General features: G+C 46.8%; 1 protein-coding gene across 1 annotated transcript in view; it reads left to right on the top strand.

Moving 5' to 3' along the window:
* The window catches only part of LOC106574944 (protein diaphanous homolog 3), a gene marked incomplete at its 3' end in the record, with an annotated part of 688,081 nt that overhangs the window by 96,892 nt on the left and 574,296 nt on the right, over positions 1-16,893 (top strand). The gene's annotated exons all lie outside the window — the stretch shown is intronic.

Genomic DNA, 16,893 nt, shown 5'->3' with positions numbered 1-16,893 from the left:
AGTCTGTCTTTCCACTGCTGTGATTATCTGTTTCAATAGAAATCTATGGTTCACTTTTAAGTGTGTACTCTTGTCTTTGTTGTAACTAGCCTACCTGGGAGACTCGTTCCTCACCTCGTCTGTTTATAATGCCCTGCTATAAAGGAAGTCTACCTGGGAGACTCGTTCCTCGCCTCGTCTGTTTATAATGCCCTGCTATAAAGGAAGTCTACCTGGGAGACTCGTTCCTCACCTCGTCTGTTTATAATGCCCTGCTATAAAGGAAGTCTACCTGGGAGACTCGTTCCTCACCTCGTCTGTTTATAATGCTCTGCTATAAAGGAAGTCTACCTGGGAGACTCGTTCCTCACCTCGTCTGTTTATAATGCTCTGCTATAAAGGAAGTCTACCTGGGAGACTCGTTCCTCGTCTGTTTATAATGCCCTGCTATAAAGGAAGTCTACCTGGGAGACTCGTTCCTCACCTCGTCTGTTTATAATGCTCTGCTATAAAGGAAGTCTACCTGGGAGACTCGTTCCTCACCTCGTCTGTTTATAATGCCCTGCTATAAAGGAAGTCTACCTGGGAGACTCGTTCCTCACCTCGTCTGTTTATAATGCTCTGCTATAAAGGAAGTCTACCTGGGACACTCGTTCCTCACCTCGTCTGTTTATAATGCCCTGCTATAAAGGAAGTCTACCTGGGAGACTCGTTCCTCACCTCGTCTGTTTATAATGCTCTGCTATAAAGGAAGTCTACCTGGGAGACTCGTTCCTCACCTCGTCTGTTTATAATGCCCTGCTATAAAGGAAGTCTACCTGGGAGACTCGTTCCTCACCTCGTCTGTTTATAATGCCCTGCTATAAAGGAAGTCTACCTGAGAGACTCGTTCCTCACCTCGTCTGTTTATAATGCCCTGCTATAAAGGAAGTCTACCTGGGAGACTCGTTCCTCGCCTCGTCTGTTTATAATGCCCTGCTATAAAGGAAGTCTACCTGGGAGACTCGTTCCTCACCTCGTCTGTTTATAATGCCCTGCTATAAAGGAAGTCTACCTGAGAGACTTGTTCCTCGCCTCGTCTGTTTATAATGCCCTGCTATAAAGGAAGTCTACCTGGGAGACTCGTTCCTCACCTCATCTGTTTATAATGCCCTGCTATAAAGGAAGTCTACCTGGGAGACTCGTTCCTCACCTCGTCTGTTTATAATGCCCTGCTATAAAGGAAGTCTACCTGGGAGACTCGTTCCTCACCTCGTCTGTTTATAATGCTCTGCTATAAAGGAAGTCTACCTGAGAGACTCGTTCCTCACCTCGTCTGTTTATAATGCTCTGCTATAAAGGAAGTCTACCTGGGAGACTCGTTCCTCACCTCGTCTGTTTATAATGCTCTGCTATAAAGGAAGTCTACCTGGGAGACTCGTTCCTCACCTCGTCTGTTTATAATGCCCTGCTATAAAGGAAGTCTACCTGGGAGACTCGTTCCTCACCTCGTCTGTTTATAATGCCCTGCTATAAAGGAAGTCTACCTGAGAGACTCGTTCCTCACCTCGTCTGTTTATAATGCCCTGCTATAAAGGAAGTCTACCTGGGAGACTCGTTCCTCGCCTCGTCTGTTTATAATGCCCTGCTATAAAGGAAGTCTACCTGAGAGACTCGTTCCTCGCCTCGTCTGTTTATAATGCTCTGCTATAAAGGAAGTCTACCTGGGAGACTCGTTCCTCACCTCGTCTGTTTATAATGCTCTGCTATAAAGGAAGTCTACCTGGGAGACTCGTTCCTCACCTCGTCTGTTTATAATGCCCTGCTATAAAGGAAGTCTACCTGGGAGACTCGTTCCTCACCTCGTCTGTTTATAATGCTCTGCTATAAAGGAAGTCTACCTGGGAGACTCGTTCCTCACCTCGTCTGTTTATAATGCTCTGCTATAAAGGAAGTCTACCTGAGAGACTCGTTCCTCACCTCGTCTGTTTATAATGCTCTGCTATAAAGGAAGTCTACCTGGGAGACTCGTTCCTCACCTCGTCTGTTTATAATGCTCTGCTATAAAGGAAGTCTACCTGGGAGACTCGTTCCTCGCCTCGTCTGTTTATAATGCCCTGCTATAAAGGAAGTCTACCTGGGAGACTCGTTCCTCACCTCGTCTGTTTATAATGTCCTGCTATAAAGGCCTTCCCTTTACAAAGACAGCAGTCCTGTAATAAGGCTGTACATAGCAGAGGGCTGTGAGGCCTCTACAAGCCTGCTGAAAAGACAAACCGGTAGGTCTATAGTACTATGACAGTCCTGTAATAAGGCTGTACATAGCAGAGGGCTGTGAGGCCTCTACAAGCCTGCTGAAAAGACAAACCGGTAGGTCTATAGTACTATGGCAGTGCTGTAATAAGGCTGTACATAGCAGAAGATTCTGGGTGCTTCTGAAATGCCACTCTGTTCCCCATTTAATAGTGGACCATTTTGGACTAGGGCTCTGGTCAAAAGTAGTGCACTGTATAGGGGAATGGCTTCCATTTGGGACGCGTTCTTTCACTGCGCCCTGCAGGAGACGACGGGGGTCATTGTTGTCCTCGGCCATTAATTCCCTGAAACAGCGGGACTCTGACGGGTCGCCGTCGGACGGCAGCCAAGTAATCAAAACCGCATTTACTTGACTAAACCTTCTCACCTCAAAACCTACGAGGTTTCCCCAGAAAGTCATTATGCCCGAAGAGAGAGGGTGACCCATCGAACGGCAGGATAGATGGGAACCAATGACCAGTAAAAGAACATTCTCTCTGAGGTGAGAGCATCAGCCAAAGGCCTCTGTCTGCATTCCAAATGGTAACCTATTCCTGTAGTGATCTCCTGTATGCTTTGTGTGAAAGCAGTGTACAATTTAAGGGGGATAGAGTGCCATTTGGGACTAAACTTGCGATGTGTTGTTGTGGTCATTGGGAAGCCCATTTTCATTTTGATAGCTTTGTGTCTGTCTTAAGGGCTTTCTGAGGTAACTGATCCCTGTAGACTAAAGGGGACTTGGGAGATTGTAATACTCTCTCCACTGCTACAGCCTGCATGGCCTTTGTCCTGTCTGTCTGTAGCTGGCTGCAATAGCATCACAAGTCAAGTTAAGTCTCGCCTGTCGCGTTGAAAGTCCACACTGGATTTCCACTGACGTTTTACAGAGATACGTCTGTAGACAGAGGTCTCTCTTTATAGTGATTCTGACGTTATAGATTGCACTGTCCTACTTGATTAGAGTCTAAGATATTGGTTTATTTTATTTATATTCGATTGCTTGTCTTTATTTGATCATTTTTTTGGTGGACCGATGGGTTAGCCCTGTTTTATTAGCATGGCTATGTTATTGTGTGCGTTGCTGTTTGGTATCCTAACAAAAGGGAATGCCTGTCCGATGCCTGTTGAAAGATTTAGCGTGTGGTGATGTCACCCCCTGGCAACACCATAGAGAGGGGAAGAGCATGTATCAATTATTTGTGTCGACTGAGAATCACATTATACCTGTCTCATTCACCTCTTCCTTGGACTCTTCTCCTCCTGCTTTGAGCAGTTCATCTCTCTCTGTCTCTCTGTCTCTCTGTCTCTCTGTCTCTCTGTCTCTCTGACTGTGTCTCAGCCTCAGTGTCTCTGTCTGCCTGCCTGTCTCAGTGTCTGTGTGCCTGTCTGTCTCTGTCTGTCTGACTGTGTCTCTGCCTCAGTGTCTCTGTCTGCCTGTCTGTCTCTGTCTCTCTGTCTGTCTCTGTCTGCCTCTCTGACTGTGTCTCTGTCTCTCTGTCTGTGTCTCTGCCTGCTTGTTTCTGTCTCTCCTGCGGAGATGTATTTCTCAAACTGTTGACCTTGTTGTTGTGTTTTGGGAAGGCTTTAAAGATATGACAGATGAAATGACCACTGCCTCTACTCTAAGACTGCAGCCAGGAGTTTTCTGTACGGCAGCAGAGTTTGAGGTAAAACCTTGCTGCCATGCCTCAGGAGGAAAACTCCAGTCAGCTGTAATGCCTCAGGAGGAAAACTCCAGTCAGCTGTAATGCCTCAGGAGGAAAACTCCAGTCAGCTGTAATGCCTCAGGAGGAAAACTCCAGTCAGCTGCAATGCCTCAGGAGGAAAACTCCAGTCAGCTGTAATGCCTCAGGAGGAAAACTCCAGTCAGCTGCCATGCCTCAGGAGGAAAACTCCAGTCAGCTGTAATGCCTCAGGAGGAAAACTCCAGTCAGCTGCCATGCCTCAGGAGGAAAACTCCAGTCAGCTGCCATGCCTCAGGAGGAAAACTCCAGTCAGCTGCCATGCCTCAGGAGGAAAACTCCAGTCAGCTGCCATGCCTCAGGAGGAAAACTCCAGTCAGCTGCCATGCCTCAAAAAACTGATGTCTAGTCACTTTACCCTGCCTTCATGTACATATCTACCTCAAATACCTTATTATTATCTATCCTGATGTCTAGTCACTTTACCCTGCCTTCATGTTCATATCTACCTCAAATACCTTATTATTATCTATCCTGATGTCTAGTCACTTTACCCTGCCTTCATGTACACATCTACCTCAAATACCTTATTATTATCTATCCTGATGTCTAGTCACTTTACCCTGCCTTCATGTACATATCTACCTCAAATACCTTATTATTATCTATCCTGATGTCACTTTACCCTGCCTTCATGTACATATCTACCTCAAAACCTTTTATTATCTATCCTGATGCATCACTTTACCCTGCCTTCATGTACATATCTACCTCAAATACCTTATTATTATCTATCCTGATGCCTCACTTTACCCTGCCTTCATGTACATATCTACCTCAAATACCTTATTATTATCTATCCTGATGCCTAGTCACTTTACCCTGCCTTCATGTACATATCTACCTCAAATACCTTATTATTATCTATCCTGATGTCTAGTCACTTTACCCTGCCTTCATGTACATATCTACCTCAAATACCTTATTATCTATCCTGATGTCACTTTACCCTGCCTTCATGTACATATCTACCTCAAATACCTTATTATTATTATCTATCCTGATGTCACTTTACCCTGCCTTCATGTACATATCTACCTCAATACCATTATTATCTATCCTGATGCTCACTTTACCCTGCCTTCATGTACATATCTACCTCACTATTATTATCTATCCTGATGCCTAGTCACTTTACCCTGCCTTCATGTACATATCTACCTCAAATACCTTATTATTATCTATCCTGATGTCTAGTCACTTTACCCTGCCTTCATGTACATATCTACCTCAAATACCTTATTATTATCTATCCTGATGTCTAGTCACTTTACCCTGCCTTCATGTACATATCTACCTCAAATACCTTATTATTATCTATCCTGATGTCTAGTCACTTTACCCTGCCTTCATGTACATATCTACCTCAAATACCTTATTATTATCTATCCTGATGCCTAGTCACTTTACCCTGCCTTCATGTACATATCTAAAATACCTTATTATTATCTATCCTGATGTCTAGTCACTTTACCCTGCCTTCATGTACATATCTACCTCAAATACCTTATTATTATCTATCCTGATGTCACTTTACCCTGCCTTCATGTACATATCTACCTCAAATACCTTATTATTATCTATCCTGATGTCACTTTACCCTGCCTTCATGTACATATCTACCTCAAATACCTTATTATTATCTATCCTGATGTCTAGTCACTTTACCCTGCCTTCATGTACATATCTACCTCAAATACCTTATTATTATCTATCCTGATGTCTAGTCACTTTACCCTGCCTTCATGTACATATCTACCTCAGATACCTTATTATTATCTATCCTGATGCCTAGTCATTTTACCCTGCCTTCATGTACATATCTACCTCAAATACCTTATTATTATCTATCCTGATGTCTAGTCACTTTACCCTGCCTTCATGAACATATCTACCTCAAATACCTTATTATTATCTATCCTGATGTCACTTTACCCTGCCTTCATGTACATATCTACCTCAAATACCTTATTATTATCTATCCTGATGTCTAGTCACTTTACCCTGCCTTCATGTACATATCTACCTCAGATACCTTATTATTATCTATCCTGATGCCTAGTCACTTTACCCTGCCTTCATGTACATATCTACCTCAAATACCTTATTATTATCTACCCTGATGATCACTTTACCCTGCCTTCATGTACATATCTACCTCAAATACCTTATTATTATCTATCCTGATGCCTTCACTTTACCCTGCCTTCATGTACATATCTACCTCAAATACCTTATTATTATCTATCCTGATACGTCATTTTACCCTGCCTTCATGTTCATATCTACCTCAAATACCTTATTATTATCTATCCTGATGTCATTTTACCCTGCCTTCATGTACATATCTACCTCAAATACCTTATTATTATCTATCCTGATGTCTAGTCACTTTACCCTGCCTTCATGAACATATCTACCTCAAATACCTTATTATTATCTATCCTGATGTCACTTTACCCTGCCTTCATGTACATATCTACCTCAAATACCTTATTATTATCTATCCTGATGTCATTTTACCCTGCCTTCATGTACATATCTACCTCAAATACCTTATTATTATCTATCCTGATGTCATTTTACCCTGCCTTCATGTTCATATCTCGCCCTCATATAGAACTAGTTTCCAGCTGCGCCTCACAAAAGGATCGTTTGAAATGCGTCATTTTAAGATGAGGATTTTGATGACGTTTTAACGGAATAGCCTGAAACGTTTTAACGGTTCAGATGTACTCAACAAGTACCCAACGTATCGTAGGCATAGCCTCTAGGCCTGGGGGGTTTTATTCTGTAAAGATATTTGTCAGTGTATATCATGTGGGTTCACGGTGCGGACTGAACCGAGTTCCCCTATGGTCTGGTCGGACTACGCTGTACTTCGTTACACCCCGACTCAATGGACTTGGTTCTGCCCTGCAATAAATAGGAAGATTAGAAATGTCCACGCTCAGATTTTGCAGTGAAAGAAAGGAGAATGTTTTCCTTTGACCAACGTTTTGCCCTCTAAGGCGTCATCGGTGTTTGTATGTCCAGGCCATAATAACACCCCAACAAGCTTCCCATTACTCCCCCCTCACTCCTCACGTCAAGGTGTTTGTATGTCCAGGCCATAATAACACCCCAACAAGCTTCCCATTACTCCCCCCTCACTCCTCACGTCAAGGTGTTTGTATGTCCAGGCCATAATAACACCCCAACAAGCTTCCCATTACTCCCCCCTCACTCCTCACGTCAAGGTGTTTGTATGTCCAGGCCATAATAAAACCCCAACAAGCTTCCCATTACTCCCCCCTCACTCCTCACTTCAAGGTGTTTGTATGTCCAGGCCATAATAACACCCCAACAAGCTTCCCATTACTCCCCCTCACTCCTCACGTCAAGGTGTTTGTATGTCCAGGCCATAATAAAACCCCAACAAGCTTCCCATTACTCCCCCCTCACTCCTCACGTCAAGGTGTTTGTATGTCCAGGCCATAATAACACCCCAACAAGCTTCCCATTACTCCCCCCTCACTCCTCACTTCAAGGTGTTTGTATGTCCTAGCCATAATAACACCCCAACAAGCTTCCCATTACTCCCCCATCACTCCTCACTTCAAGGTGTTTGTATGTCCAGGCCATAATAAAACCCCAACAAGCTTCCCATTACTCCCCCCTCACTCCTCACGTCAAGGTGTTTGTATGTCCAGGCCATAATAACACCCCAACAAGCTTCCCATTACTCCCCCCTCACTCCTCACGTCAAGGTGTTTGTATGTCCTAGCCATAATAACACCCCAACAAGCTTCCCATTACTCCCCCCTCACTCCTCACTTCAAGGTGTTTGTATGTCCAGGCCATAATAAAACCCCAACAAGCTTCCCATTACTCCCCCTCACTCCTCACTTCAAGGTGTTTGTATGTCCAGGCCATAATAAAACCCCAACAAGCTTCCCATTACTCCCCCCTCACTCCTCACGTCAAGGTGTTTGTATGTCCAGGCCATAATAACACCCCAACAAGCTTCCCATTACTCCCCCCTCACTCCTCACTTCAAGGTGTTTGTATGTCCAGGCCATAATAACACCCCAACAAGCTTCCCATTACTCCCCCCTCACTCCTCACTTCAAGGTGTTTGTATGTCCAGGCCATAATAAAACCCCAACAAGCTTCCCATTACTCCCCCCTCACTCCTCACTTCAAGGTGTTCCACTGGTGTCCTTCTCAAAGTCCTCCGGTACGTCTCTTCGAGGGTAACTAGTCTAGGGTCCGTGTCCGTGTTGCTGAAAGTATCTCTGGCCTCAGGGTAGTCTGTGTTTTTATGAGGGATTTTACTGAGTGTTGACCTGCCTTTGGAACCGATTGGGACGTTGGAGACACCTGAGAGACTCTGGGAACTGGGTCGCTGGCTAGCTGCTGGAGGGGCTCAAAACACACTACTGGTCTATCATTCCAGCTTTCCTCTCAGCTCCATTTCCTCCTGTATAAACACCCACCATCCTCTCCAGCTCCTCCTGGAATAACACCCACCATCCTCCTGGAATAACACCCACCATCCTCCTGGAATAGCACCCACCATCCTCCTGGAATAGCACCCACCATCCTCCTGGAATAACACCCACCATCCTCCTGGAATAGCACCCACCATCCTCCTGGAATAACACCCACCATCCTCCTGGAATAGCACCCACCCACCATCCTCTCCGCTCCATCTCCTCCTGGTATAACACCCTCCATCCTCTCCAGCTCCTCCTGGAATAACACCCAGCTCCTCCTGGAATAACACCCTCCATCCTCTCCATCTCCTCCTGGAATAACACCCACCATCTCCTCCTGGAATAGCACCCACCATCTCCTGGAATAGCACCCACCATCCTCCTGGAATAGTACCCACCATCCTCCTGGAATAGCACCCACCCACCATCTTCCCGGAATAGCACCCACCATCCTCCTGGAATAGCACCCACCATCCTCCTGGAATAGCACCCACCATCCTTCTGGAATAGCACCCACCATCCTTCTGGAATAGCACCCACCATCCTCCTGGAATAGCACCCACCATCCTCCTGGAATAGCACCCACCATCCTTCTGGAATAGCACCCACCCACCATCCTTCTGGAATAGCACCCACCCACCATCCTCCTGGAATAGCACCCACCATCCTTCTGGAATAGCACCCACCCACCATCCTCCTGGAATAGCACCCACCCACCATCCTCCTGGAATAGCACCCACCCACCATCCTCCTGGAATAGCACCCACCCACCATCCTCCTGGAATAGCACCCACCCACCATCCTCTCCATCTCCTCCTGGAAGAAAAAACACTATTAACCGGCTCATCTTAAATGTCAGCTTCATTACAGATTCTGTGTCAATATATGTACCGATTTCCCCCGGTTGGTCGATATGTCTCCTCTCCTGCCCTGTGCCTGATCCCAGAGCAGTATTAAAACGCTCCATCACAGCACTAAAACAGGTTTAGATCGCTGCATAATCTGTTAATGCCACCAGATAGAGGCGTCTGTACCACAGCCTTCCAGGCAACCTCCTATTTTATGAAACTACTTGACATTTTATGGTACGCTAAGTGCTACCACCGCTCTCTTTTTTTGAAGTAAGTTAGCTTCTGAATCTTGAGCTGTCTAAAAGTTCAGGGGACCCTGATTTTTTTAGGGATGACGTGTGAGGGGCGACGCACGGCTTAAGGTGTACAGGCAATGGGTTCTGCTTCCTGCAGAAGGGGTTTAAATCACAGGGATTAGAACCTGGTAATTGAGGACTGAACGTCCTGCATTATCTCTCCCCCCCCTGTCTTAACACCAGAGAAATACTGACCTTCTTAACAGCTAAAGCTTTTATTATCCCCTAATTCAAACACTTTCAGTGTAATGTCTTTGCCATTAAAAGTTTTAAAGGTATTTAAAATTAAAAGGTATTTAGAGTTCTTTCCTTCTCCTCCCCTACTGTCTCTCTCTCTCTCTCTATGTCTCTCTCTCTCTCTCTCTCTCTCTCTCTGTCTCTCTCTCTCTCTCTCTCTCTCTCTCTCTCTCTCTGTCTCTCTCTCTCTCTCTCTCTCTCTCTCGTTCCTTCGCTCAGTCACTCACGATTAGCCACAAGCACACGTAACGAACACCCGAACACGCTCGACATCTCAGCTCGTTGGAGCCTACGGCTGGGTGTTTCAGTCAGCGATGTGAAACTTTGACGACGTCCCAAATAGCACCCTATTCCCTATATAGTCCACTACATTAGAAACACATAGGTCTCTGGTCTAAAGTAGTGCACAATATAGGGAATAGGGTTTCATAGGGCCCTGATCAAAAGTAGTGCACTATATAGGGAATAGGGTTTCATAGGGCCCTGGTCTAAAGTAGTGCACTATATAGGGAATTGAGTTCCATTTGGGATGCAGGAAAGGTGATCTTCGTTATAAGGCTGAACAGGACAACATGATAGTCTAATGAAGACAGTGACACACACACACACAGAGACACACACACAGAGACAGACACACACAAACACTTAATTTTTTATTTTATTTAACCAGGCAATTCAATTAAGAACAAATTCTTATTTACAATGACTGCCTGGCAAAAGGTATCCTGTGGGGACTGGGATTAAACAATGATGTGTGATTAAACAGACAACAGACAGACACTGGTAACAGCACTAATACAATAAAACATGCTTCCTTACCAAAGGCAACGCAAACTAATGACCTGGGGTGACAACTACAAACAACTACTAGTCTCAACAACCTGTTCATCTCTTTGTCCTCCCCCAGGGACACCAGGTGGTGTAGGTTGGCGTGGAGGGAATTCCAACACCGGGTGGTGTAGTTGTAGGTTGGCGTGGAGGGAATTCCAACACTGGGTGGTGTAGTTGTAGGTTGGCGTGGAGGGAATTCCAACACCGGGTGGTGTAGTTGTAGGTTGGCGTGGAGGGAATTCCAACACCGGGTGGTGTAGTTGTAGGTCGGCGTGGAGGGAATTCCAACACCGGGTGGTGTAGTTGTAGGTCGGCGTGGAGGGAATTCCAACACCGGGTGGTGTAGTTGTAGGTTGGCGTGGAGGGAATTCCAACACCGGGTGGTGTAGTTGTAGGTTGGCGTGGAGGGAATTCCAACACCGGGTGGTGTAGTTGTAGGTCGGCGTGGAGGGAATTCCAACACCGGGTGGTGTAGTTGTAGGTCGGCGTGGAGGGAATTCCAACACCGGGTGGTGTAGTTGTAGGTCGGCGTGGAGGGAATTCCAACACCAGGTGGTGTAGTTGTAGGTTGGCGTGGAGGGAATTCCAACACCGGGTGGTGTAGTTGTAGGTCGGCGTGGAGGGAATTCCAACACCGGGTGGTGTAGTTGTAGGTCGGCGTGGAGGGAATTCCAACACCGGGTGGTGTAGGTTGGCGTGGAGGGAATTCCAACACCAGGTGGTATAGTTGTAGGTTGGCGTGGAGGGAATTCCAACACCAGGTGGTGTAGTTGTAGGTCGGCGTGGAGGGGAATTCCAACACCAGGTGGTGTAGTTGTAGGTCGGCGTGGAGGGGAATTCCAACACCAGGTGGTGTAGTTGTAGGTCGGCGTGGAAGGGAATTCCAACACCAGGTGGTGTAGTTGTAGGTCGGCGTGGAGGGAATTCCAACACCAGGTGGTGTAGTTGTAGGTCGGCGTGGAGGGAATTCCAACTCCAGGTGGTGTAGTTGTAGGTCGGCGTGGAGGGAATTCCAACACCGGGTGGTGTAGTTGTAGGTCGGCGTGGAGGGAATTCCAACACCGGGTGGTGTAGTTGTAGGTCGGCGTGGAGGGAATTCCAACACCGGGTGGTGTAGTTGTAGGTCGGCGTGGAGGGAATTCCAACACCAGGTGGTGTAGTTGTAGGTTGGCGTGGAGGGAATTCCAACACCGGGTGGTGTAGTTGTAGGTCGGCGTGGAGGGAATTCCAACACCGGGTGGTGTAGTTGTAGGTCGGCGTGGAGGGAATTCCAACACCGGGTGGTGTAGGTTGGCGTGGAGGGAATTCCAACACCAGGTGGTGTAGTTGTAGGTTGTCGTGGAGGGAATTCCAACACCAGGTGGTGTAGTTGTAGGTCGGCGTGGAGGGAATTCCAACACCAGGTGGTGTAGTTGTAGGTTGGCGTGAAGGGAATTCCAACACCAGGTGGTGTAGTTGTAGGTCGGCGTGGAGGGAATTCCAACACCAGGTGGTGTAGTTGTAGGTCGGCGTGAAGGGAATTCCAACACCAGGTGGTGTAGTTGTAGGTCGGCGTGGAGGGAATTCCAACACCAGGTGGTGTAGTTGTAGGTCGGCGTGGAGGGAATTCCAACACCAGGTGGTGTAGTTGTAGGTCGGCGTGGAGGGAATTCCAACACCAGGTGGTGTAGTTGTAGGTCGGCGTGGAGGGAATTCCAACACCAGGTGGTGTAGTTGTAGGTTGGCGTGGAGGGAATTCCAACACCAGGTGGTGTAGTTGTAGGTCGGCGTGGAGGGAATTCCAACACCAGGTGGTGTAGTTGTAGGTCGGCGTGGAGGGAATTCCAACAACGGGAAGCTGAGTAATGCATTTTGTTTTAGAGAAATTCAGAACAAGCTTCAAATCGTACAGATTCTGTTGGACGCACACAAGCATATATGTTGTACTGTCCTTGTGGGGACCAACAATTAGTTTCCATTCAAAAATCCTATTTCCCCCTGAACTTAACCTTATCCGCTGACCGCTAAACCTTACCCTAATTCTAGGCCTAATTGTAACCCTAACCCCTAAGCTTCCTCACTCCCTACATCCCTCCTTTCTTCCTCACTCCCTACATCCCTCCTTTCTTCCTCACTCCCTACATCCCTCCTTCCTTCCTCACTCCCTACATCCCTCCTTCCTTCCTCACTCCCTACATCCCTCCTTTCTTCCTCACTCCCTACATCCCTCCTTCCTTCCTCACTCCCTACATCCCTCCTTCCTTCCTCACTCCCTACATCCCTCCTTTCTTCCTCACTCCCTACATCCCTCCTTCCTTCCTCACTCCCTACATCCCTCCTTCCTTCCTCACTCCCTACATCCCTCCTTCCTTCCTCACTCCCTACATCCCTCCTTCCTTCCTCACTCCCTACGCCCCTCCTTCCTTCCTTCCTCACTCCCTACGCCCCTCCTTCCTTCCTTCCTCACTCCCTACGCCCCTCCTTCCTTCTTCACTCCCTACATCCCTCCTTCCTTCCTCACTCCCTACGCCCCTCCTTCCTTCCTTCCTCACTCCCTACGCCCCTCCTTCCTTCCTTCCTCACTCCCTACGCCCCTCCTTCCTTCTTCACTCCCTACACCCCTCCTTCCTTCCTCACTCCCTACGTCCCTCCTTTAAGCTCTGTTGCATAGTTGACAGGTGCTTCTGAGGGTGTGTGGCCGTGTGCTGCAGACTGATGAGATGCAAATGAAGACCGTTTTAAGGCAGAGAGGAGAACGCAAGCGGATGAAATACAGGGTGCGTCCCAGATCGTAGCCTATTCCCTTCACTGTGCAGAACTTTTAACCAGAGTCCACAGCAGCTTGTACAGTACTGCTTCTAGATACCTGGGATGGCTTCATTTAATTTGATGTCAGAGGTGTGGTCTCTGTGGGTCTATAACATTTACATTTTCTGTTTGTGTTGTTCATGAATACTATCAACCAGCTGTTCTCATGCCTTAAAACACAAGACATCAAATTAGATGTGAGGGGAACATCCTCTGACTCATACCTCTGCAGACAGTCTGTTATCCTCTGACTCATACCTCTGCAGACAGTCTGTTAGTGTTATCCTGTGACTCATACCTCTGCAGACAGCCTGTTATCCTCTGACTCATACCTCTGCAGACAGCCTGTTATCCTCTGACTCATACCTCTGCAGACAGTCTGTTAGTGTTATCCTGTGAATCATACCTCTGCAGACAGCCTGTTATCCTCTGACTCATACCTCTGCAGTCAGCCTGTTAGTGATATCCTGTGAATCATACCTCTGCAGACAGTATGTTAGTGTTATCCTGTGACTCATACCTCTGCAGACAGTATGTTAGTGTTATCCTGTGACTCATACCTCTGCAGACAGTCTGTTAGTGTTATCCTGTGAATCACACCTCTGCAGACAGCCTGTTATCCTCTGACTCATACCTCTGCAGACAGCCTGTTATCCTCTGACTCATACCTCTGCAGTCAGCCTGTTAGTGATATCCTGTGAATCATACCTCTGCAGACAGTATGTTAGTGTTATCCTGTGACTCATACCTCTGCAGACAGCCTGTTAGTGATATCCTGTGAATCATACCTCTGCAGACAGTCTGTTAGTGTTATCCTGTGAATCATACCTCTGCAGACAGCCTGTTATCCTCTGACTCATACCTCTGCAGACAGCCTGTTATCCTCTGACTCATACCTCTGCAGACAGTCTGTTATCCTCTGACTCATACCTCTGCAGACAGCCTGTTATCCTCTGACTCATACCTCTGCAGACAGCCTGTTATCCTCTGACTCATACCTCTGCAGACAGTCTGTTAGTGTTATCCTCTGACTCATACCTCTGCAGACAGTATGTTAGTGTTATCCTGTGACTCATACCTCTGCAGACAGCCTGTTAGTGTTATCCTGTGACTCATACCTCTGCAGACAGTATGTTAGTGTTATCCTCTGACTCATACCTCTGCAGACAGTATGTTAGTGTTATCCTGTGACTCATACCTCTGCAGACAGCCTGTTAGTGTTATCCTGTGACTCATACCTCTGCAGACAGTATGTTAGTGTTATCCTGTGACTCATACCTCTGCAGACAGTCTGTTAGTGTTATCCTGTGAATCACACCTCTGCAGACAGCCTGTTATCCTCTGACTCATACCTCTGCAGACAGCCTGTTATCCTCTGACTCATACCTCTGCAGTCAGCCTGTTAGTGATATCCTGTGAATCATACCTCTGCAGTCAGCCTGTTAGTGATATCCTGTGAATCATACCTCTGCAGACAGCCTGTTATCCTCTGACTCATACCTCTGCAGACAGCCTGTTATCCTCTGACTCATACCTCTGCAGACAGCCTGTTATCCTCTGACTCATACCTCTGCAGACAGTCTGTTAGTGTTATCCTGTGACTCATACCTCTGCAGACAGTATGTTAGTGTTATCCTGTGAATCATACCTCTGCAGACAGCCTGTTATCCTGTGACTCATACCTCTGCAGACAGTATGTTAGTGTTATCCTGTGACTCATACCTCTGCAGACAGTATGTTAGTGTTATCCTGTGAATCATACCTCTGCAGACAGCCTGTTATCCTGTGACTCATACCTCTGCAGACAGTATGTTAGTGTTATCCTGTGACTCATACCTCTGCAGACAGTCTGTTAGTGTTATCCTGTGAATCATACCTCTGCAGACAGCCTGTTATCCTGTGACTCATACCTCTGCAGACAGTATGTTAGTGTTATCCTGTGACTCATACCTCTGCAGACAGTCTGTTAGTGTTATCCTGTGAATCATACCTCTGCAGACAGCCTGTTATCCTGTGAATCACACCTCTGCAGACAGCCTGTTATCCTCTGACTCATACCTCTGCAGACAGCCTGTTATCCTCTGACTCATACCTCTGCAGACAGCCTGTTATCCTCTGACTCATACCTCTGCAGACAGCCTGTTATCCTCTGACTCATACCTCTGCAGACAGTCTGTTAGTGTTATCCTGTGAATCACACCTCTGCAGACAGCCTGTTATCCTCTGACTCATACCTCTGCAGACAGCCTGTTATCCTCTGACTCATACCTCTGCAGACAGTATGTTAGTGTTATCCTGTGACTCATACCTCTGCAGACAGTCTGTTAGTGTTATCCTGTGAATCATACCTCTGCAGACAGCCTGTTATCCTGTGAATCATACCTCTGCAGACAGTCTGTTAGTGTTATCCTGTGAATCATACCTCTGCAGACAGCCTGTTATCCTGTGACTCATACCTCTGCAGACAGTATGTTAGTGTTATCCTGTGACTCATACCTCTGCAGACAGTCTGTTAGTGTTATCCTGTGAATCATACCTCTGCAGACAGCCTGTTATCCTGTGACTCATACCTCTGCAGACAGTATGTTAGTGTTATCCTGTGACTCATACCTCTGCAGACAGTCTGTTAGTGTTATCCTGTGAATCATACCTCTGCAGACAGCCTGTTATCCTGTGAATCACACCTCTGCAGACAGCCTGTTATCCTCTGACTCATACCTCTGCAGACAGCCTGTTATCCTCTGACTCATACCTCTGCAGACAGCCTGTTATCCTCTGACTCATACCTCTGCAGACAGCCTGTTATCCTCTGACTCATACCTCTGCAGACAGTATGTTAGTGTTATCCTGTGACTCATACCTCTGCAGACAGCCTGTTAGTGTTATCCTGTGAATCATACCTCTGCAGACAGCCTGTTAGTGTTATCCTCTGACTCATACCTCTGCAGACAGCCTGTTATCCTGTGAATCACACCTCTGCAGACAGCCTGTTATCCTGTGAATCATACCTCTGCAGACAGCCTGTTATCCTGTGAATCATACCTCTGCAGACAGCCTGTTATCCTGTGAATCATACCTCTGCAGACAGCCTGTTAGTGTTATCCTCTGAAGTGTTAGACTTTCCTACTTGGCGTTAGGACTCCTAGTCCGCCTCCCAAATGTCTCCTTACTCCCTGTATAGTGGCCCATGGTAGTTCACTATGTAGGGAATAGGTTGACATTTTGGACGCAGTCCCAGACGGTTCAAGATAATCCCCCTCTGTCTGCGAGGGGAGTGAAGTGAAAATGCTAGTGTTTCCCCCCCCATTTAAACGACGGTAAGCTGGGCTGTATAGGTGCAAAGCTCCTCCATGTGGCTATAAGCCTGATCTCCTGTAGCCCCACAGCTTCATTACTCAGGCTGAACCTGTCTCAAACA

This window comes from Salmo salar, chromosome ssa16 (genome assembly GCF_905237065.1).
Source record: "Salmo salar chromosome ssa16, Ssal_v3.1, whole genome shotgun sequence".
NCBI lineage: Eukaryota > Metazoa > Chordata > Actinopteri > Salmoniformes > Salmonidae > Salmo > Salmo salar.
This window is presented reverse-complemented; position numbering and strand designations above follow the sequence as displayed.